This window comes from Zonotrichia leucophrys, chromosome 2, assembly GCF_028769735.1.
Source record: "Zonotrichia leucophrys gambelii isolate GWCS_2022_RI chromosome 2, RI_Zleu_2.0, whole genome shotgun sequence".
Classification (NCBI taxonomy): domain Eukaryota; kingdom Metazoa; phylum Chordata; class Aves; order Passeriformes; family Passerellidae; genus Zonotrichia; species Zonotrichia leucophrys.
Window position 1 is genome coordinate 33,388,498 of NC_088171.1, and position 23,497 is coordinate 33,411,994.

Here is a 23,497-nt window from a genome sequence, read left to right on the forward strand (position 1 = left end):
TAAATCTGCCTTTAAAAGATGAAATGCATTTAGAGCTGCTTAAAACCACATGTTAAATTGGCTGCCTTATCTGTCTTAGCCAGCAGTGCAGGTTACATTTCTCCACAGGCACTGATGGTGGTACCCAGGCCCACCACAGCTCGGCACACGTCAGCGCGTCTGCGCTTCCGCGCTCGTCGTGACCGTCACAACAGCCCGAGAGGATTAAAATGTATTTCCTGCTCTGTGAGTCAGACCTGGGGAATTAATAATAAGCTCCATTGAAGTGGGAAGAAATAATTTTTCATTTGATATATCAGGTCTGATTTACCATCTTCTTTAAAAAAACCAACAAGCCCAACCCTCCTGAAAACCACCTGCAACAGAAAAGAGGCTCAGCCTAATGTTCTGTCAAGGGAATGGGCTGAGACAGTGTGCTGCCATATTTAAATTTTCTTAAGCATGTTCCTTTTTCTTACTCCAAGCATTCAGTTGATTGATATCACCACGTCATCCTCCTCTCTCCTTAGACTGCTAACACTCTTTTTGTCCTCGGTAGCATTTCATAAAGAACCTACCCCAAACTTCAAAGCTTTCAAAGGGACACTGGCTGTCCCCAGGCCAAGTTGTACAGAGAAATGTCTGCTACCCTGCAGCACAACAACCAAATGTGCAAAATTACAAGCTCTTCCTCTTCAAGTGCACCTGAGGGTCTACAGGTATATTTCTAGTTTAAAATGTAGTTAAGGTGCCTTAGATGGATGTTTCTCATTTCTTTACCAGCTGGATAGCTATTATCCAAGCAACTCTGGCTTACAGGCATTGACTGCATTTATCCAGCACTCTGCTGTCCCTGTTCAACACGCTTGCCAACAAAGAAAGCAGTTTTCATATGGAAAACTGTGTATTTCTCTTTCATTTTTTTACCTCTTTTAACATTTCTTAAAAGTAAGGGGGGTTGGTTTTGCCAGTCACATAGGTTTCTGTGCTAAAGCCATGTTATTTTAAACTCAAAGTACCTTAATCTACATAAAGTGCAATAGGGTAAGCTTTTCCCTGGTGTTATAACCCCTTCTCCAAGCTGTACCTCTTCCTTGAGAGCTCTGCTCAGACATCTCTGTCAAAGTTGCAGTGTTTTGACAATTCCCATTAGGTAATCTAATTATATAATGCGAGGAAAAGCGAAATCAGATAGAAAATTGTCATTTGGAAATATCAGAAATTAATAAATTTACATTGAATTAAACCAAATTGACTTTTTTAAAAGTAGTTTAGAAGATTTTAGCAGAAATCTTGGGTGAATGGCGATCTGTGTGTATATCAAGCAGCAATTAGGAATTTGTGTTTTCCTCTTTTCACTATGGTGAGATAAGGTGGATGCTGGGTTGTGATGGTTGCCAGCCTCAGCAGAGAATCAGCTCACTCTCAGGCTGGATCAATTTAAGGTGAACACCTCACTGTTTTAGCAAGGTTTTGGCTCAGTCTCCCTGTGGGAATTGCAAATTTAAGGCACTACAAAGGTACAGGGATACCTTTGATTAATGCAGATTGCTAGCAACTTTGAAATTCAGAGTGAAGGCTGTGTTGGGGGCCAGCAAAGGTGCTCTGAGCTTTAGTGCAGCACATGGCCCATCTCTGCCAGCAGCTGTGCTGGCTGTGGAAACCTTGTGAGCAGAACACCTCTGGAGATTAGTGGCAGGTAAAAAATTATTCTAGGAAATTATTATGCCCTGTGATTTTTGGGGAACACACATTTTTTTTGTCTGTGTAAACTCAAAAGGAGAATATTTCATTGAAAGAGAGTCAGCAACTATTAGCAATGAAGTGAGACTAAATGTGAACTTGGGTTTAATCCTCAAGTGGCTGCCAAGTCACTGGCAGGGACAGCAAGAGGCATCAGCCCCTCTTCCCTGCCCTTTTCCCTCTTCTTCTTTGTCCTTCCCTGAACTTTGATTTGGGCACCAGTGCCCAGATAACACCTGCATCTGTGTTCATCTGGATTTATGAAAATCATGGGAACAGAAAAACATCAGCAGTTAATTAGTTGTTTCATTTTCCTTTCTCAGCAGGGATATTTCTAGCTGCATGTGAAGGAAACAGAAACATGCCTGGATGCTCAGGCAGGAGAGGCTTGCAAAAAGACCTGTTCTGCTACTTGCTGAAATCTCTTGGGTTTTATTTCTACATAGTGAATAGGGAAAGAGGGAAAAGGGAGGTGATTTATGATTTTGGGGTGCTGCGTTGGAAGACAGCTGTTTCTATTCTGCTTTCTCCCTTCCCTGTGTATGGGTTTGCTCAGCTATAAAGAAATGACCCCAGACTTTTTTTTTTTTTTCTCAGATCCATGAGAGCACATGAGACAAAACTGCACACAGTTTTTACCTCACCAGAACGGCTCAGCTGGCCAAGCCCAGACATTCAGCATCCAAACTGGGAGTGCTGCTGAGTCCCAGGGGTTTGTCAGTAATGGTAATACCAGCTGCTCACATCTTATTCAACTGTGCTCACATCTTGGTCCCTGGATTTATTTGGACTATCCTCACCCACAGAGCAGAAGTAAACATCACCAGAAAAGCTGTACTGGAAAGCACAGCAACACCCCAGATAATCAGTAGGTGTCCTCAGAAAAGAGCATTTCCTTCTTCTGTGGATCCCATGTGGCTGGGCTGTGTGCTAAGATCTCACGCAAAATAATGGGATTTTTGTGGGGTTTTTTGGTTGTTGTTGTTTGTTATGTTACTGTGTGCTTACTAAAATAATTTTGAACAAAAAAAAGAAACCAAAAAAACCACCAACAAAACAAAAAACCAAAGCCCTAGTGGGATCTTTCAGTAAATAGACTAGAGGAAAATATATTGGCACATCTCAGGCTTTCTATGCCTTTTTCTTAATCCATCCAGCATAGACTGCTATTAAAGACATAGAACTAAAGCCAGCTGACCATTTGTAGGTGTCATTGTGGCAATTTCTACCTCTGTCAAGGTAAGCAGTTTCATTAATACTGGGGATTCTGTGTATAAAAAATCTGGCTTTCTTTCCATCTCTGCTCTAGTAACTGCTGGTTTAAAAAGTACAGCTGAGGACAAGCATATAAAGCATAAAACTGGCCTCTCTCCAGGTTATAATATAAATGGCACAGGGAATGATGAAGAAAGACAGGTATAATAGCATAAAAAAGCCACTTTATAATAACTTTACATGCCCTCAAATATTCAGCATTCTGCTGGACCATAATGGGTGTAAAACTGCAGTGCATGCTGTGGAGATGCTTAGGTTGTTATTTGCAACCTAAAGGTTTCAATAACAGGATACCTGAGACTTGGATTTAAAAAACTCCCCCTGACATGCACTGAATTTAGGTTTTCTTGGGAAGAACCTCTTAGGACTCCCAGTCTTAGAAATTATGGACTTGAATTTTACTTACACATTGATGTTTTCTTCTTGTACACTTTTAATATGGCAGCTCAACACACTTCTGCTTTGACCAAAGGCTGGTGCTGCTCTGTGACAGTGGTCACAGGCGTCTTAGGATGAGGGAAGAGATGAGTATCTGACTCCCTATTTCAGAAGGCTTGATTTATTATTTTATTATATATATTACATTAAAACTATACTAAAAGAATAGAAGAGAAGGTTCTCAGAAGGCTGGCTAAGCTAAGAATAGAAAGAAATGAAGAACAAAGGTTTGTGGCTCAGTCAGAGAGCCGAGCTAGCTGGGCTGTGATTGGCCATTGATTATAAACATCCAAGATGGGCCAATCACAGACCCACCTGTTGCGTTCTACAGCAGCAGATAACCATTGTTTACATTTTGTTCCTGAGGCCTCTCAGCTTCTCAGGAGGAAAAAATCCTAAAGAAAGGATTTTTTATAAAAGTTGTCTGCGACGCTGCTCTGCTCAGTGCCCCAAAACTGCTCCTTGTCCAGTGGAGGAAAGAGCTCCTCTGCCCTGAGGGGTCCTGAGCACAAATTGGAGTGTGAGGGGCACAAACAGGCAGAGGAGAGTGTGTATGGATAGGGATGGAAATTTCTGTTTCACTCCCCAATCCCTGGTTGGCCTGATCCCCCAGGGGCTGCAGAAGAAGGAAGATTTCAGAGGAGCATGGGGACGAGTCCTTAGGGACTGTCACTGTTCAAGACCTTTGTCAGCAACAGGGGCAGTGAGTGTGAGGCACCTTCAGCAAGTTTGCTGATGACACTGAGCTGTGTGGAGCAGCCAGCTTTCTGGAGGGAAGAGATGAAATACAGTGAGACCTGGACAGGCTTGAGAGTTGGGCTTGTGCTAAACAAACCTCACAAAATCCAACGAGACCAAGAAACAGGTTCCTCACCTGGGCTGGGGAAATCCCAAGCATGGGTACAGCCTGGGTAAGTATGGGTATGCATTAAGATCAGCTCTGGGGAAATTGACTTGGGTCTCTTGGTGGACAATAAGCTCAACACAAGCCACTGATGTGCACTGGCAGCCCAGAGAGCCAGATGTGTCCTGGGCTGCATCAAAAGCTGGGTGACCAGCTGGGCATGGGAGGTGATTCTGCCCCTCTGCTGCATTCTCATGAAAGCCCACATGGAGTGTTGTGTGCTGCTCTGGGGGCCCCGGCACCAGGAGGACATGGATGTGCTGGAGCAAGTCCAGAGGAGCCCATGAGGATGGTCAGGGGGCTGGAGCCATGAGGGCAGGCTGAGGCGGGAAGAGAAGGCTCTGGGGAGACACAGAGCACCTTCCAGTACTGAGCAGGGGCTTATGTCAGAGCTGGGAAGGGACTTTTTACAAGGGCACATGGGGATGGGACAACAAGGGGGAATGGCTTTACACTGAATTTGGATTTGGATTAGATATAAGGAAGGAATTCTTCACCATGAGGGTGGTGAGGCACTGGAACAGCTTGCCCAGAGAAGCTGTGGAGTATTCAAGGCTGGGCTGGATGGGGCTTGGAGCAGCCTGATCCAATGGAAGGGATCCCAGCCCATGGCAGGGGGAGTTGGAAGTAGATGACCTTTAAAGTCCCTTTCAACCCAAAACATTCAATGATCCTATTAAACAAGGAGACAGTGTGACATTTCCTGGAGTAGGAATTGCTTGAAGAGAGACCTCAGTCCTGTGGCTTGCTTGCCAGGGAACTGTCAAAGCCAATATGGCTCCCAGCCCAGCAGTGAAATGGTGAAAGGCTGCCTAGCAGGGAGCCAAAAGTAAATTTTACACAGCTTCAGGGTAGGCACAATAGATGCAGGCCATCAGTGCCAGTTCAGCTGGCACAGCACCACCAGTCAGTGCTGCCCTGGGCCACCCCAGGTGATTCTCAGGGCAAAACACTCCCTCCTTTCTGGGTGCACTGTGGTGTTTCTATTGCCACTGAGATAATTAGATCTATGTTTCTATGCTTGCATGAGGTAGGATTTTTGCAGCCTCCCCATTACTTGCTGTCAGCCTGTAAAAACAGCCCGTTCACAAAGCTGGACAGTTTTGGTGGTGATATCACTGTAAGTGATGCTAGCAGGATCTGGATGTTACCCCTCACCGACCAGGGAGTGGAGGGCATATTTTGGCAGATTTACCCACTTGCTCCTTAATGAAGAGAATGTGATCAGACATTTTTTCTGTATTGTTCAGAGAAAAGCTCAAAGGGAAATACTTAGAGAGTGCAATGACCTATTAAGTTGCCTGATTTGTGGCTGCAGCTGTTTCCTTTGTGCAGCACTGGCAGCACTGGTGATTCATGGGCAGGAAAATATCACTCTTGCATTTGGTTTGCTTCAAGCTGCTCTTTTGGACCTTCCTCACTCACCATGGCATGGACAGCTTTGGGGCACTCATCTGGGGCACCTGAGTGCTGCAGGAGAGGCAGGGTCATCCCTGGGCTTTAGAAGAGCTGTTTTGAGGCTGCAAAGTACCCATCAGTGCTGGGCCAAAAAAGCAGTGAGATGCTGTGTTCCTGCTAATGAGGTTAAGCCAAGAGGCCAGAAACATGAGAGTTTAAGGAATATCAAGCAAGTTTCTGTGTTTTTAAATAGGAGTTTGGAGATCTACTTCCAGAAGGGCGTGGAGGGCACCAGCCTGTGCATCCTGGGCATCCCTGCTGATGCACAACTCCCACAGAGAAGAAAGTGGGGTGGGGGTGCAGGACATTGGTGAACCTGGGGCAGAACTTGGCTCTGAGGTTTGCAGAGTACCAGGCTGATACTTAAACACCTCTGGTATGCTTTTAATGCAAGACAGTGAACATCATGTACTAAGCACTGGCATTACTGGAAATGCCTGTAAGCCATGGGGCTGTATGCTCCCATACTGAATGGCAGAGGGTGTAGGTGACTTACAAGGACATTGATAGAATGGCAATGTTCAGATAATTTCTGGAACAAAACCTAAAAACTGCCAAAGTTCTTCAGGCAAATTATAACACCCACCTTACATTTTAATGCCACCTCAAGCTGTATTCTGCATCAGTCAGCTGTGGGAGGAGATGACATAAACAGACAATTAATGTTTCTTTTCACTTGCAAGTTAAGATTGAAAAATGTGGTCACTGAGCTGTCTTCTTCTGACATTTTCTTCACAGCTCTACACTTTGAAGAGAAGTTTCTGTCAGTCCCAGTGCTAGAACTGTGCCATAAGCAAAGAGGGAAGCCCCTCCACTGCACTGGGTGGACCATCAGCATCCACGAGGATCCTATGTATTTCCACTGACTGCAAAACTGCCTTCTTGCTGTCTGGGGCCATGTTTTGCCAGGTGTGGTGGGATAGGCATTTCAGAGGGTTCACACTTCTCTGACTGGAATCCAAACAGGGTTCTTTTGGGGAAGCCCTGCACTCAGGTTCACCTGGAGCTGGATGTGGACAGAAAACCTGCTTAGCACTGGGAAGATGTGATGGCTCATTTGAACACATCCTTTGGGCCTGTTTGAGATGTGTTTGTGCTTGAAGCATTCTGCAAGTACAAATAACAATCTGTGATGGAATACCTGAGTGGGCAATGTTTTCTGGAGCAAGCTCCACCTTCCCCCTGGTGCCCATCGTGGCACAGAAGCTACCTGGAAACATGGGGCTGTCACCAGGTACCTAGTAGCGAGTTTCACCAGTGATTTTAGTTCTGGGTTCCACAGGTGTAATCTGCACTGTCAGCAGTGACTCTTTGGGTACTGACAAGCTGAGCTCAAGATATGCTATCTTACAGGTGGGTGGTGGGGAAAAAAAGATCTGTCTTTTATAAATATATTTGGATAATTGCAGTTACTCAAATCACCCTCACGTCCTTTCCCACTCCCTCCTGAAGACGAGAGTGTTAACAAAAGAAGTCTGCTATTTTATTGTTATTGGGATAACCAGATTCCTGACTTTTCAATCATAATTCAGATTTTTTTTTCTAAATGTCATACATTGAGTGTGATTGACTTTCTGCCAGTTTTTTATTAGATAATTAGCACAGCACTTCTCCTGTCAGTGAGCTACTGTGGGGAAAATGGTGCAAAGGAAGGAAAAATAGGAAGATGGAAGAAACAAATAAGAAGAGAAGAAAATTGAAGTATCAAGCAAAAATGCTTTTTTTTTTTTTTTTTTTTAATAAAAGAAGTGTGAATCACAGCCCAGCACTGTCTTTACAGCTCAGTTTCACTCAGTTAAGCCTCCATGTTTGATTTGGGTCTGATGTAGTTACCCTACTGCAGTCCTCCCAGTAGACAGTCTCCTTTTTATTTAAAGCACTCTTATTTCCCATCATGAATAGCTGACCTTAACCTAAATCATCACGATTTCAATCAGATGTATCCACAAATCACTAATTCTATCTCCTGAAATCTGGGTGTGCGTTGATATCACAATCAAGAACCTCAGCATCTCTGCAGAGCAGGTTCCCCAGTGTCCCTGGCAGAGCTGGGGCAAGCTGCTTCCCACAGTTTGTGCTGTTTGAGCTAAATCTCGTGGCAAAGGAGGGACAGAGGAGCATGCTGCAGTGAGCTAAGGCAGGGTGTGGGTTTGCAGCGTCTCAGACCCCCTGCAGCAATGCTCTGGCTGTGTGCTTATGCACATGGAAAACTCAGCAGCCTCCTTGCATGGGTATGAGCAGAGGTGCTTCCCACTGAGGTACTGTTAGCTGCCTGTAAACCGTCACTCCTTACTGCGTTTGTTATTTTGTTATATTTATGTTTGTTATTATTCTTGTTTGTTAACGAGAATTTGTCCTTGTTAAGCTGTACAAATTTTCCACAAAGAAGCCCCACCTTTCCCCCCAAAACTCCAAACAAGCAAACAAAATAACCCCAAAGCAAAATAAAAAAAAAAACCAAACACAAACCAAACCCAAACAAAACAGTAAAACAACCAACCAACATAACAAAGCAAAACAAGAACAAAAACAGCAATAAAAAACAAACAAAAACCCCAAAACAAAACAAAAACAAATAAAAACCCAAACACAAACACAAGAAACACCCCCTGAAAAAAGACAAGAAAGGGATTTGCAGCAGCCCAGGCTATCAGAGGTACAGTAGTCTGAAAACAATGGAATGGCTCTAAGAAATTAAGCTTGATAACTTACCCTTAACATTTCAGTAAACAGGTATCAAAACCCCGTAGTGAAGAGGGGATTATATGCATGTATGAATATATATTCCTTCCACTAGAGTGAACAAAAATAAGATGAAACCAAGCCAGAAGGCTGGAAACACAGATGACCACATATCGCTCATAGTATAATAAGAAGAAAACCTGGCTTATTTATGCTCTAAAACCATTAGTCACACTACAAGAAAGGGTGTTCACAAACACAGAAATCTCATTTTGGAGGAAGCTGTATTTCCTAAATTGTGGTAAGGGAAATTGTGAGATTTACAGGCATCACATAACTTGACCAAATATAGAACTGTGTAGCACCCTGTGGCATGAGAATGTTGCATCCAGTACTGATTGGCTGTGCTCTGTGTGTGTATGTACAGGTGCCCAAGCACTTGCTGCACACACACCTGAGTCTGCACCCAGGCACACACACACTTGCCTGCATGCCTGTAAATATTATTTTATTGGCATTTCAGGGGCATTTACTTTTGCTTCTCTTTGGTCTTGCAATCTTGCTTATTTTCTTTCTTGCTTTAGCATAACCAGATAACTGCTGCCTTCCCCCCCCCCTCCCCAGGTGCAAGAGAGGAGGTTTTGTCTGACAGCAGAGAGAAATGGGGAGGATATTCAGCAATTCTGGAGAAAAGCTAATTAAAGTCTGCACCCATGGCCTGTTTTCACTGTTTTCAGCAGCACTTCACAAATCCTTCCTTCCTTCCTTCCTTCCTTCCTTCCTTCCTTCCTTCCTTCCTTCCTTCCTTCCTTCCTTCCTTCCTCCCTCCCTCCCTCCCTCCCTTCAGCTTTGAATAATTGAGTATCTAGGTTTTTTTGGGGGGAGGGGGAGACAAAGAGGATTTTCATAATAAATAGGAAAAAGTATTAATCACATTATTCTAGAAAGTCAGACCACAGATCTTAATATTTTCAAAGATCATTTAATCACTTTGTTCCCTTCTCCCTGAAGGGAATCTGATTACCAACCCTTTTGCTGCATCCTAGGGCTGTACAGGTTTTTTTTTTGTCAGTCTTTGTATGGTTAACCTCTTTGTCATAATATTGATTTTGAACAAAAATATCCTTTCTGCCTTACTTAACTTTGATATGCCACAGAGCCATGTAACTATAGCTATCTTTAGATCATTGTCTAATCTTAGTATTTGAAATTGAGTTACTATGTCTAATCAGTTCTTCCCAGAAGTGCCTTACTAAAGCCACTGAAGAGTTCATTAAGAGACACATCTGACTTGAGATTTGCCTCCTGCAGGCTCCCCTCAATCCTAAAATTAGCAGTATTTTGGAAGAGACGGGTGATGACAGCCTTCTCCCCATCCCTCTCTGGAGAGCAGGGCACAGCCCGAGGTGTGCCAGAGCCTGGGCAATGAGGGGCTGAGTGCAGAGTCTGCAGGGACTGAGGGGCTGCTGAGCTCCAGGAGCACAGAGAGGAGCAGCTGGCAGCATCAGGGACCCATGGCGTGGGTGTGATGGCTGTCAGGGACAGGCAGCTCCACTTACAGACTTTGTCACCAGGCTCCTGGGACCTTACTTGGATGCAAGCGTGCAGGCAGGGAGCTCTTGGCCGCAGGTACGTATGTCCATGGTAGCTGTGCTCCCCACGATGATCTGAACCCATGCACCTCCCAGGCAGTCCAGCACAGCCACAGGCTGCTGGAGCCCATCCCATGGGCTGCTGCCTTCTCTGATCGTGGCTGCCACTGGCTGCTGTGGCTTGTCCCCTCTGCTCTCATCTGCCCTGCTGAAGATTCTGTGCCCCAGCTATGACCCTGTCCCCTCTCCTTCTGAGAGCCCCCCAAAGCCGTGCAGCACCTCCAGGTGTGCCCTGTCCCCATCCAGCAAGGATTCAGGGAGTGTCCCAAGGATGGAGGCTGCTGTCTGTGCAGCAGGCACCCTCTGCAAGGGCAGGTCACCCCCCAGGACATGGCCTGGAGGACAAGGTGCAAGGGACAGATCTGAAGGAGAAACTGGAGCTCTCCAGGAGACAGAGGAGTCTGGAGCAGAAGAAACTCCCCCTGGGTTCACAGGGCTTGTTTTGAGTAGAGCTGCTGCCTGCTGCTCTGCAGCTCTGGGGAGCTCTGGCAGAGGGAGGTGATCCCAGTGCACAGGCCCTGTCCTGAAACCAGCTCAGGTACTATAGGTGAGATCTTGGTTGAGTTCAACATGCTGACCAGGACAGCAGGGGTACTTAGGAAAGTGTAGGCACAGTTTGTGGTAATTGGGAGTGGGGCTGCAGCTGAGCCTCATCCCTAATGGTTACGGCTGTGAGAAGCAGGTGAGCAGCAAGGAAAGCAATGAGCCATGGAGTGCCCAGGGGCACTGACCCATCACCAGAGGGAGCAGAAGGCACAAAGGTGCAATGCATGAACATGAGGGATATAAAAGGTTGGGCTAAAGAACAAGAAGGGCAGCTGCTTGCAGGCTTCTGAAGTGATGTTATGTTGCTCTGTGTGGGCAGATACCTGAAGTCCTGTCATGTGGTATGGTGTTACTCTATATGGGTTGAAGCTTTCTGAAATTGTATGATGGTGCTCTGTGTATCGTGGCTGTCTTGATTACAATAGATACTGTAAGGAAAGGAAAGCCCTCTGCAGCCTCTGTGCCATGGCTTTTCCCTGAGTTACTGCATCCTACCCTTCCTGCCCTCCCTGTGACCCCTGCTTTGTCCATGGCAATCACTCCTGGCTCAGGTCCAGCCTTGGGCATTTCCCCCAGGGCCCTCTTAAAACAACACTGCACCCCTGACCTGTGGTTCCTGCAGCCCCGTGGGGTTTGTGGTGCACACCTGGAGCTCTGCAGCACACGGGGTCTGCACTCACACGCACGCACACACTCACACACTCACACACACACACTCACACACACTCACAAACACTCACACACACACACACATGCACACACACATGCACACACACCCTCACACTCACAAACACTCACAAACACACACATGCACACACACACACACAGGTGTGCATGTGAGCACACTTTGCTCCTGGCTACACAGCTGATGGAGCATTCCCTGTGCCTGCTGGATGCAGAGGAGCAGGACATTGCTCCATCATTCCAGCTTTAGAGAGGCAATTATATCAATCCTGATATGTACCTACTGTGTCATTAACCATCCTAAGCTTTGTTTTGGTGTTCTTTTTCAAGGGACGTCTAATTAGGAGTAATGAACTTTTACACCAGACAAAGTTCATCAATTTGTAAACATTTCTGATTGGAGTACGCAGTGCTTTATGAAATACTGGTAATTAAGTCCAGATAATAATCCCTCCAGCCTTTCAGAACAATCAAGCAAAATGTTAATTAAACAATCAGTGTCCTCCATGTAGAAAAAAAGTAGTTCAGGTCATGATAATTAATAATCTTTTGCTCTATTCCCCAAGCAGTTTTTATGACTGTGGTCTGTGAATATTAAAAATAATCTGGTGATGAGAGGCCAGATGGCTAAGGAGGTTGAAAATGGCATGTGTTGCTTTTCACTTGAGGATTATGTGCTTCATTCAAATGTTGCTGTTTTTGATGGCTGTTGAATTGCCTAAATGAAATGAGTTGGTGAACCACAAAATTACCCCAGAACAGGCCATAACTTGCACCACTGAGGAAGAATTCCTAAGGCTGAGAAGGATTTAAAGAGGTTTATGGCTGGTTACATGTAGCTTTGATTAATTATTCTAGACACCAGCTTACTTTGGGAGATATATCTTTATATATATATATATAAGTATATATAAAAATTAAAATCTTATTTAGGAGATCTATTATATTAGGAATAATTACACTATTCCTAAGAAAATATAGTAATTGGAATATTTATATAATGCCTAATTTTTCTAAAGATTTTCAAATTATTCATAATTATTTTAGATTACTCGTTTTAGTTATTTCAAATTATTCCTATTATTTTAGGAATAATAACAGTCTTGATTTCCAAGCTGGACCGATCTGGTGAAAAGACTTCAATGATGTCCTTGAATTTTGGATCAAGCCTTTAGAAAGCAGTATGATTTACAATACACAGATTATGAATGTTTGTTTGTTTCTTAACCCACAAAACATATCAAATCCATTGCCTTTTACAGGAATTAAATGTATTTGTGGAGGTATTGCTCTGTTTGTGATCTCCTTGTCTTCTGGGAGCTTCAGTTTCTAATGCAGAGTCCTTGGTACTTTGTAGGGAAAACGTGTTTCAAAAAGTAGGAATAAAAAATGAAATAAACCACTCTCATGCAAACAGTGTCAAAGCTGGGCTTTGTAAAAGGGGGGACAGGGCAGTGCAGTAATTTTATGCCCAGGCTGAGCCTCTTTATTATTGAAGAGAGTAAGATAACTCCAATTCCATTTTATATTCTTGTTGCACTCCTAGCTTTGTAAGCATCCCTGCAACTAAGACATTTTGTGTTTTATTGAAAATTATGGGAAGGCTCTTTCGTGCTGCAAATTAATGCTCCTTCCGTCTTTTTTATTTGTTTGGGTTTTTGGGGTTTTTTTGTTTGTTTGGGTTTTTTGCTTGTTTGTTTTTGTTAGTCTTAAAACCTACGCTCTGAACGTGGTTTAGGTGAAACTCGAAGTTCAGAATTCTGTACTCCCACTGCAATTACACGTTGGAACAATTCCTTGTCCCTTTGCAGAGTATTTGCACTACTGAGTGGGTCATACTGCATCTAAAGGGACACTGGGGTAAGCCCTTCCACTGTCATTACAGGATCCCTTTCCATAGAGCTGTGCAAGGAAAAGCCTTTCCTTGTCCTTTCCAGCCTGAATCCTTCTGTGATAAGGAGCATGGTTATGAAAAAAAAATTAAGGAGAAAAACTAAAGAAAGCTGCTTTTTGTGGAAGTAAAAAATAATGACTATTAGAGACTGGAAAAACTATTTTCCTGTTTGTAATACCACCATGCTCCTATCACTTTGAAAAGCTTTACAGGCTGATACTCACAAGGTGTAATAAGGAAGTTAAACGTGTTGCTTCAATAAAGAGCATGATCACTGAAAGCTCTTTTCACTTAAAGACCAACTCCTAATTTGGAGCTACCTCTCTCTTCATTGGTCAGGGTGATCAAAGATCTGATTATCAGGAAAGAGATTCCTGACCTCTGACTCTGGAAACTTCAATTGCCCCCCAATAAAAGGGAGATGAGGGTGTTTTTCTCTGTATCACAGAGATTTTGTGAGAGTTGACATTTGTGAGTCATATCTGAGTGCCTCAGGTCATTCTGTATTGATTATATGATTCTCTACTTAAGCCATGACATTTATATATAAATTTATAGATGTAGTACTACTTCTTTTCTCCCAGGGCTGATTTTTGAAGTCATGGAATCCTAGAATGGTTAGGGCTGGAAGGTTTCTTAAAGATGTCATCTAATTCCAACAGTCCCTGCCAAGGGCAGGGATACCACACAGTAGACCAGATTGCTCAAATTATGTATGTTTAATATAGCAATCCTTCATACAAAATTAATTCATCTATAAATTCTATAATTCTGCTTTGACTGTTTTGTTTCTTCTTCCTGTACAGGCACAGAGCCAGCAATGCACAGTACATTTAAGATTTTATGAAATGTTTTACCTGGTGCTTGGTCACAGGACTGCCTCATTTTCTTCTTGAAAAATATCCAGTCAACACAAATGCTAATTTTCTCAACAGGATTTAAAATGCACATGTAATTTTTGCAACTTCATACAGTATGTAGAGTCTGTCATTTCTCAAGCTGTGCTACTGATGATGTCTGATGAATGCTGAGCACTTGTTATCTCTTACACGGGCTCTGCCTGGCCAGCAATGACAGCTGATCCAATGGCGGCTGTACAAGGCTCACCATGTCCTGGGGAGAAAAGCCTTCAAGACAAACACAACTTTGGGTGCCAATCTGTCAGGGGTATTTCTGCCATCTAGCAGGTGGTTGGTGCTCAAAGGCTGGCCTTCTTTACTCCTCCTTAAAATTCAGGTGGTTTTGGTCACTCCAAAATAGGGTAACAACCTCTTTGAGTCTTGCACACACAGCTGTGCACTGGATGAGGGATCTCCCAGCTCAGTCCAGAAGCTGAATCTGGCTACAAGAATCAATCCTGCCAGCGAAGGTTTTATAAGTAATTCAAATACTTCAAACCAGGAAGAAATTTGGAGGCAACCAGCCTATTCACTGGCAATTTCCACAGAGAAAAATACCTCAGAAGAAAGATATTTCCAGTATTGGCTTAAGCAGCTCCACTTTTAAGAGATAAACCAGAGCTATATTCCTGCTGTGAGATGTGTGAGATTCCTGTGCCTTCAGTAACAATCACTAAAGAGCAGGTTATTTTTCTGTTGTTCTCACACTATCCATAAAGCTGGCTCCATTCCTACCTCTCATGATCTGTTTGGGAGTACATAAAGCAGAGTATGCCTGGTGCTGTTTAATGTGTGGAGAGGCATAGGTGTCTCTGTTCTTAGATATTTACACAGAATAAAAGGGTTTGTCCCCCCTGTTTTCTTCTGCTACACTTCTGAGTCTATTGTCAGTAAAATGTTCTTAGGATTCTTCAGCCTTCAAGGACACGATTTCTTTTGCAATGGCCTTTATGAAAGTAACTTCACAGCTCAGCCAGTTTTAAGGGTTAAATTCTTTTCAAGCACTGATGGACAGAATTTCTTTCAAGATGTCTTATAATAGCCAAAACACTTCAAAGAACTCATCATGGGACTACAGAAGTCAGAGGTTATTGGATGTCTTTCAATTCATGCTATGGAAATGCTCAGCCTCTGATGAAAGCCAGAACTAGCTTTAAAGTCAGGACAGATACCTAGAGCTATCCATGATCCTGTAGGGCAGCCTTTTTCTTCCCACATTTATGGGTAGCAGTGGGAGATATGAAGTCTCCATGAAAGAGACCATGGTTATGTTTAGCTCTTTGTTCCTGGCAATTACAGCCATTAATCCTAAAGTGACACCAAATGTTTGGATGCCTCTAGGGAATGGATTTTTCTCTTCTTACACTGCTACTAGAGTTCTGTCTGATCACAATCAAGGCCACGCTGATCACTCTTATTCCCACTGACACTAGCAATGGCACAGCATGTGCAAGGTTCCCTACCCAAAACTTCTGCCAGGTTTCCTGCAGGCTCTGTTTCTGCTCCCAGCACCTTGAGCACCTCTGTGGCAGGGGCCTCTGTGCCAAGTTTCATGGCTGGCACTGATGGGGCAATCCTACTCAGGCCTGGGAGGCTGGAAATGCACAAAACACCTGAGGCTGAAGGCATTGCTGGGTTTCTCGGCATCTTCTTCCCAAGCACTGAGAGGAATTCAGAATCACATGTGTGTGTTGTGGTGAAGAGTCTGGAGGGTAAGTCAAATAAAGAGCAGCTGAGGGAGCTGTGGGTGTTCAGCCTGGAGAAAAGGAGGCCCAGAGGAGACCTTATTGCTCTCTTTTGAAAGGAGGCTGTAGCTGGCTGGGGATCAGCCTTTTCTTCAGGCAACCAGTGAAAGGACAAAAGGACATGGCCTCAGGTAGTGCCAGGGGAGAGGCAAGTTGGACATCAGGAAGAATTTCTCCAAGGAAAGGGTTGTTAAACACTGGAATGGTCTGCCCAAGGGGGTGGTGGAGTCACTATCCCTGGATATGTTCAAGAAATAACTTCCATGTAGCATTTAGTGCCAAGTCTACTTGAGAAGATGGTGATTGGTCAAAGGTTGGTCTCAATGGTTTGGGAAACTCTTTCCACCCTGACAGATTCTGTGACTCTGTGAAATACTGTAGCTATGTCCTTGGTTTCAGTCTATGCTGGCAAACAGAGCAGCATCCAGGAGAGAGATGATCTAAGGAGGACTTCTATCTAATCATCCTCCTTTGCAGGCACCCCAAAGAGAAAAAACAAACTATGAATTTTCGCCTCAATCTCACTCTCCTCCTACACGCATTCCCCTTGACAGAAGTGTGTTCACTTCCATCCAGAAAGATGCTCCAGCATTTCATAGAGCTGGATTTTAGTCCCCATTGCCGGAGGCTGGCTAAAATAGTCCTTCTATCTTTCTTGCCCTGAAATCAATCTATCATCTAGTCTTTTTAGACTCAGCAATTTCTCTCAGGTGAGCCTGGTTTGGCTGAAAGGGAACTTTGTGCAGGCCTTCACTACAATAAAACTCAGCTTCTTGCACCTCAGAGAAAAAGAGTGAAGTTCTATGACGATGATTATTTTTAATGCCAGAATAGACTGAAGGGTAGCAATGCCTAGTGGACTTAGAACCATGAATCTTCTTACTGGCTCAGCTCAGAACTGACATTATCTCTGTTTTTCCTGACCATTCAGGGAAATTTTTATCTCTTGGCTTTCAAAATGCCTGCTACCATTTACCTATCCAGGCATCTTATCAGAAATAATCTTTATTTCAAAGTGGTCTTTCAATTATGTCTCTTTCAGACTCTGCTGTGACTCTTCTCAGAAGTACACAGGGATAGGAGAGGGACACATGGTTGCAGCAAGAAATATTTCCTTTGGATAATAGGAAGAAAACATTTTCTCATGAGGATAGCCAAACTCTGGAACAAGCTACCCAAAGAGACTGTGAAATCACTCCTGGAGATATTCAGAGTGTGACTGGACAAGGTTTTGAGCAGTCCCATCAAAGAACTCTTGCTTCAAATGCTGGCTTAATCCAATGACCTGTGGAAACCCCTTTCCAAAGAAATCACTTGTTTATGACTAATATCCTCCTTACCCTCTCCTGAAATCCCTAGGAGAGCATTAGTGCCTCCCTTCCATAAGTCAGGTGTGCGGGTCTTTGCTGCATGTTGGACTCTCAGCCAGCACTAAAAGTCCTTTCTAGAGCTGTGAAAAACCAAAGTGAGCACCTATATGGCAATCCACTCCAGATGACCTTAAGTTTTGTTATCTGATAAATTATCTGGAACAGGCTATCAAGATTGTTCTGCTAAATCAGCTATCTTACCCAGTAACTGATTAATTGGTGTAAAAATTACATGGCAATTGCCTAAAAAATTAGGAAGTATTCCTGGAAAGTCACATCACTCCAAGGAGATGGACCTTCCCTTTTGTGTCCACAAACACCTACTATCAACAGTCTGAAAAATGCCACCAGGAAGGCCATGAAGGCTCTATTACAGAGATATAATATCAGTTCCTGAATTTACAAAATATTGCTGATACTTCTTCATCCACCTGAGGTGTTTCAAAGTGAGAAATCTTTTCCCTCTTTGTCATTTAATCCCATATATCAAGAAGGGATAACAAACCAATTGCATTCAGCAGTATTACTGTGTTCTTAAGCAAGTGGAGTACATAGCACTGTGTTAAATGTAAGGCAAAAGTATCAATCTTTCCTGAGTACCCACCACCAAAACACCATGTGCTGTAATTGTTCCATTTATTTCCAAAAACTAGAAGCACCACAGCCTTGAAAGCATATTAGGATTTTTCTTCATGAGAGAAATATGATCTGTACCATGGTCTCTTTAAGATCTTATTGGTACTTTCTTGGGAGATGGGATTTGAAACATAATTAGATTGTGAGATACTGCAAGATTGTACAAAAGCACTTTTCTAAAAAAAAGAAGATGATTTTTACTTTTCTCTGTGGACAGCTAGAAAACATAACAACCTGGTTTTGCAGCTTTTATTGTGCTACTCTAATTTTTTCCTGGTGAGTACTGGAAAAAAAACCCCACACCACATTTCCAAATCATTATTTTCAGAGTTGTGCATTGCTAGCAATGAAACAGTCAGTGCTAACTCTGCCAGCATCTTCTCGACAATAAATGCCATTTGAAATGATTATGTGAGCTAGAGAGGTTGGAATAGGTGCTTTGCTTCAGTTGCCTTTCTCCCTGAATGCTGCTTTGTGCATATAGATAAAATGTGCTTAGGCTTTGGCTGATGTGGCACTTTCTGCACAGGGTGAAGCATGACCTTCCATCCCTTCCCAGGGTGTTAGATGGCACCAAGCAAGGTAAAATAGGAGCCCTACTTTTTGCTGTATCTTTTGGGGGTCAGAGGGCATCGTCAAAAGGAGCTATAGGCTTCAAAATTAATTTGTTATTTCAGCTCAACACCCAGGCAGCTCCAGTGCCCTTGCACCGTTGAAATGTTGAAGATTCTTAGCCTGGAGTTTGGATGGCCACAAGGTGACAGGTAACAGGAGAAATTAGTTTTTCCTGAGTGAATATAACCTACATTTTTATAGATGGCATCAATTCTTGAAGTATTTTGCTAAACCAGTCACATGCTATGAGGCAATACTGCATAGAGAAGAAGAGGAAAATCCATTTAGAAAGCACATAATGAGGTAAGATTTCTGGTGGTGTACATTGCTGAGGAACAGAAAATCGTCAAGCTATAAAACATTCATGAGAAATGCGAATTATAATGTTCTTGTTCAAAACTGTAAAATCAGTATTTCTATTCTGAACTCTATTTTTGGAAGTTGTTCCTTATTCCTGAAAAATTGCTTTGTGCTGGAAGGTAGCAATAAAGATGGTAACCCTGGAGAAATGTTGTCTTATTCTTCTGGGTTTGGTTCCTGGTGGAAAAAGTTAGGAATTTGTTAGTAGAAGATCCATTTGGCCAAATAATAAGTGCTCAGTTTCTGATTATATTTACATGCTACCCAACCATCTACCAGCAGGAGATTGTATTTAGGAGGAAATATGTTTAAGAGAATCACCCATCATGATACAATGGTCAGTGTCAGTCCCCATCATGGAACCACCATCCCTGACAATGTTCAAAAAACAAGTAGTGGCATTGTCAATATGGTTTAGTGAGCATGGTGGTGTTTGGTTGGAGGTTGGACTTGATTATCTTGGAGATCTTTTCCAGCCTCAATGATTCTATGATTCCTCTCTGTGGCTCCAGCTTTAGAAGCCAGAGGCTATTTGAGTCTCAACAGCACCTGGTTTGATCCACCCTGCTCCTGGGGTTTGGATATCTATGGCTCTTCATGGCAATGGGTTGGGAGGATGTTGCTGGTGCTTTCTAGTGAGGATCCTGGGGAAAGCCAGGTGGAAGGAGATGACTCTGCAGTCTGGTGGACAGAGTCTGCAGAGCCTCCATCAGTTCTGAAAATGAGGAAAAGTTATTCAAGGTCATTTAGGACCAGATTTTTTCTCCTTAAACCATTTAGGCAGCTTAATGTGGGAAATTAGGCTCAAACACCCTCATGATAAGCTCTCCAGATGCCTGTCTGCAACATTAGTTTGCGAAATACCTGGAAAATCAGGGCCCTTGGCAGAACTGAACGAAGCCTAAGGAAGTTTCTGATTTAGGACATGAATGCTGTGGCAGGAGCCAGGTGCACCCTGAGCACCTGCTTCTCTCTGAGCCAGTGCCTCCTCTGGCATCAGAAACCATTTGGCCCTATTGTGAAGTGCGTGGCCTGAACCCCCAAATTTCCTTTTTTTTTTTAATTGCAGAAAATTGTGTTGCTAACACAAGGGAACTTGAGAGTGTGTGTCAGCCCCATCCTGATGGCAAGGAGCTGACAGAGCTGCCATGAGGGATGAAGGTGTCTCACAGAGTTGATGCAGCTGAAGATCTGAGGGTGAGTGATACAGATGCCATTTCTGAGCCTGTCCCAGTGGCAGCATTGAAGAAATCTGTGTACATTCTTTACCTTGGCAGGTCACTTCCATTTATTCTCATAAAAGTCAATTGTGCAGATATTAATATCTGCAGCTCTCCTTAATTTCTGCTGTCGTGATGCGCTTTTATTACATTAGAATGACCTGAAATTGTGTCCTAGTCTCATAGATCCTATTTTCACAGCTTGCACTGTGGGTTTAATTTCACAGTTTTTAGTTTCCCAGCTTAAAAATATGAACAACTTATGGAGCAAAATTAACAGTTTATTAAAAATATCACTCACTGCAAAAGTCTTAAGGGTAATTCACAGCTCTATAAAAGGTCGTGGTATAAATAATTGCTTGATGAATATGGACCATGTCTGTTTGTCATTAAACACCAGCAGAGAGCTAATGCACTTTAATAGTCCTGCTAACTGTTATCTGACAGGCATAGAAACAACAACCAAATGCAACAATTATGCTGAACAATTGCTTCTTACTCTTTTTTCTTTACACAAAAGGTAAAATAATGACATATGCTGTTGTCTTCACCCATCAATAGTGGTCACGACTTTTACTCCTATAAAACATGGTAACCAATAGCTTAAATATTGCAATGCTGTTGCGCTGTTTATCAAACAAAATGTTCCATTAATTCCACTCTTTTACATGTGGAAAGGCTGCTCTCACAGTGCATAACAGTGAAAACTGTTACTCCCCATCCTGTTTGTAGCAAACATGTTCAAGGTCCCTGGTGTAATCACTGTATTAATGAGGCCCTTGTGATCCACACATATCTGTGTAGTTCTCCATTTAGGAGTGGAAGATCTAGATTTAAATCTTGTTCAAGACAAAAGCTTTTAGTGAGATTTCTCTAATAACTGCAATTACTTCTATTTTAATTTAGGTCTTACTGTATTCAGTTGTGACTGAGCCTAATTACAGCACACCTAGTCTTTCTAATGAGGATAAGGACAGCAGTCTAGTGTGCGGGAATGGGTGCAGAAAGATAAAGGACACTGATAGAGATGAATTCCCCCTTTGAAAATGTCTGGCTCTATTCTAGAATTATTTCTGGTTAAAGAGGCTAAAAGATACTCCATTCCCTTACTCCCATTTGCCTTATAGCATCTGCCCCAAAGGCCAGGGATAATTAATCTGCCTCCTCCCAGCTGCCCTTGGAGAGGCCTTTCTACACACCAGGGGCTCCTTTAGGTCTGCCCCAAGCACCTGTGAATTCCATCACCTTCCACCCAACCCATCCTGAAAGGTCCCTGTGGAGTCCCATTTGCTTTTCTCCATAAGAAGATCTCTGGTAAAGTGATTCTGTCATACTTGATTGAGTTGCTTTGTGTTAAGAACTTCCCACAGATAAGATGAGTACTTCAGCTGACCTGGATCAGAATGTAATCTATTTGTGTAAGAAATTATTTAGCCCAAGAGAAATTAGGTGCTGCTGTGGCTCAGCCAACAGAATATAAGGCTTTAGGCTGTGGTCATTTCCTCAGCCACAGTCAGCTCCTCAGACTACTTTGGCACTTAGATGGGAGGGTGAACTGAACCCCAAAGTATTAAAAGGAAGCATGTGTATAAAATTCATGAGAAAAGTTAAACTTTTATTCAGGTTAGGATCCAACAGATGTGCCTGAAGCCACATAGGGAATGAGACAAATAAAATTGTTAAAATTATTAATTTGTCTATGTCCATCCAGGGCAGTAAGTAGCCCAGCACTACCATGGAATAAAGGGTATGTGGCCTTGTAATTAAGTGCTGTGTCATGATGCTCATGCACTAGACCATGTTGAAATGAAGTAACAGGCACACCCTTGGTTTTGGAATTTATTGAGCTTTGCACTGTTGGTAGAATTTGGCTAATGCAGTTTCTTGGTTACTGGGAGGCAAATGTCTTAAGTGAATGTGTCAAAGTAAATCAATTTAATAAAGAAGCTATTGATTAGAAATAGGAACAGTGTTATCAGGGAGTTGATCTTTGTTCTGATGAGATGGGATTGCATTATGAATCTCAAATAACCTCAGATAGAACCTATTCTGTTTCCAGAGGCAAGACAGGACCCATGGCGTCATGATAAATAATTACACATGAGAAATTATGACTTGGTTGCAGAATCTGGTTGCCTCAGTTTTTTGTTCAAACAGGATAAGTAGTTTAAGGGAAAGAGATACTGACACTTTTAATGAAAGGATTTGTTTGACATTTCTTTTCCCCAGACCTACCCTGGGAAGTGACACTTGCACAGTGATAAATGAGCATCTTCTCAAGAGGAGAGGCAAGTTATGCTTCTCCAGCAGGTTTAGAAGTTCTGCTCTTCCAGTTACCTCCCTATTTTTCCTTGACAGTTAAAGTTCACCAAATTGGCAGGATATTAAAAAAAATGTCCTACCTGCAGCTTACCCCTGTGCTGTGGTCAACAGGGACTTGCAGAAGGGCAATTGATAAACCCTGTATGAAGAGATTGCTTCCTGCAAACATATTTCATGTTTCTGATTTTAGTTTATTGATTGTTTTTTCCTATAAGCTCCCTGGAGTCTTGGACAGCTCAGAAATACCAGGCTTGACTATTCAGTCTTAGCCAAAAGGTTTACAAAAATCTAATGGCTTACCTACACAAGCAGGGGAATTGCAGAGCTGCCAGGAATGGCATATAGGCATTGTGACTACCCAAATACATTCCTTGGCAAGAGATTCTTGAAATAGCAGAGGAAGTCTCCAGATTTTGCTGTCTTTGGCTGAGTATTAACAGAGAAGAGTAGAAGCCCCAGGTTGCACCAAAATCTGTCAAAAACATTCAGCCGAGTTATGGCAGAATTGCTAGTATAAACACATTGTAAATACTAGGGTAGACATGCATTGAACTCTGATGTGTTTTTGTCCCAAACAGGTCTAGAAAGCACCTTTTATAAAATGCTATCTAAACTGTCCCAGGATGCTCAACAGAGGCAATCAAACAATCATATCCTAAAACAAAACTTGTCTAATGAAGTGTAAGTTTTTAATGTAGTATGGAGACAAAGCATGGCTACATGATGCTTTCACTTCCCCATTCCTGGCAGCGTTCCAGGCCAGCTTGGACAGGCTCTGAGCAACCTGGTCTATGAAAGGAGTCCCTACCCTTTGCAGAGGTGTTGGAACGAGATGGACTTGAAGGTCTCTTCCAACCCAAACCTTCCTTTGATTCTGTGATGTGGCACAACTACAAGTGGCAGGGTAATGGGGAGACATGTAAGGATCACAGTATTGCCCAGGCTGTAGGACTGAAATTAGCTGTTCTCAACTTCCAGGTACAATATTTTGGGATAATGGAGTTTTGATTTTTGTGGGATTCGTTGGGGTTTTTTTGTGGTTTTGTTTTGGGGTTTTTTGTTTTGTTTTGTTTTG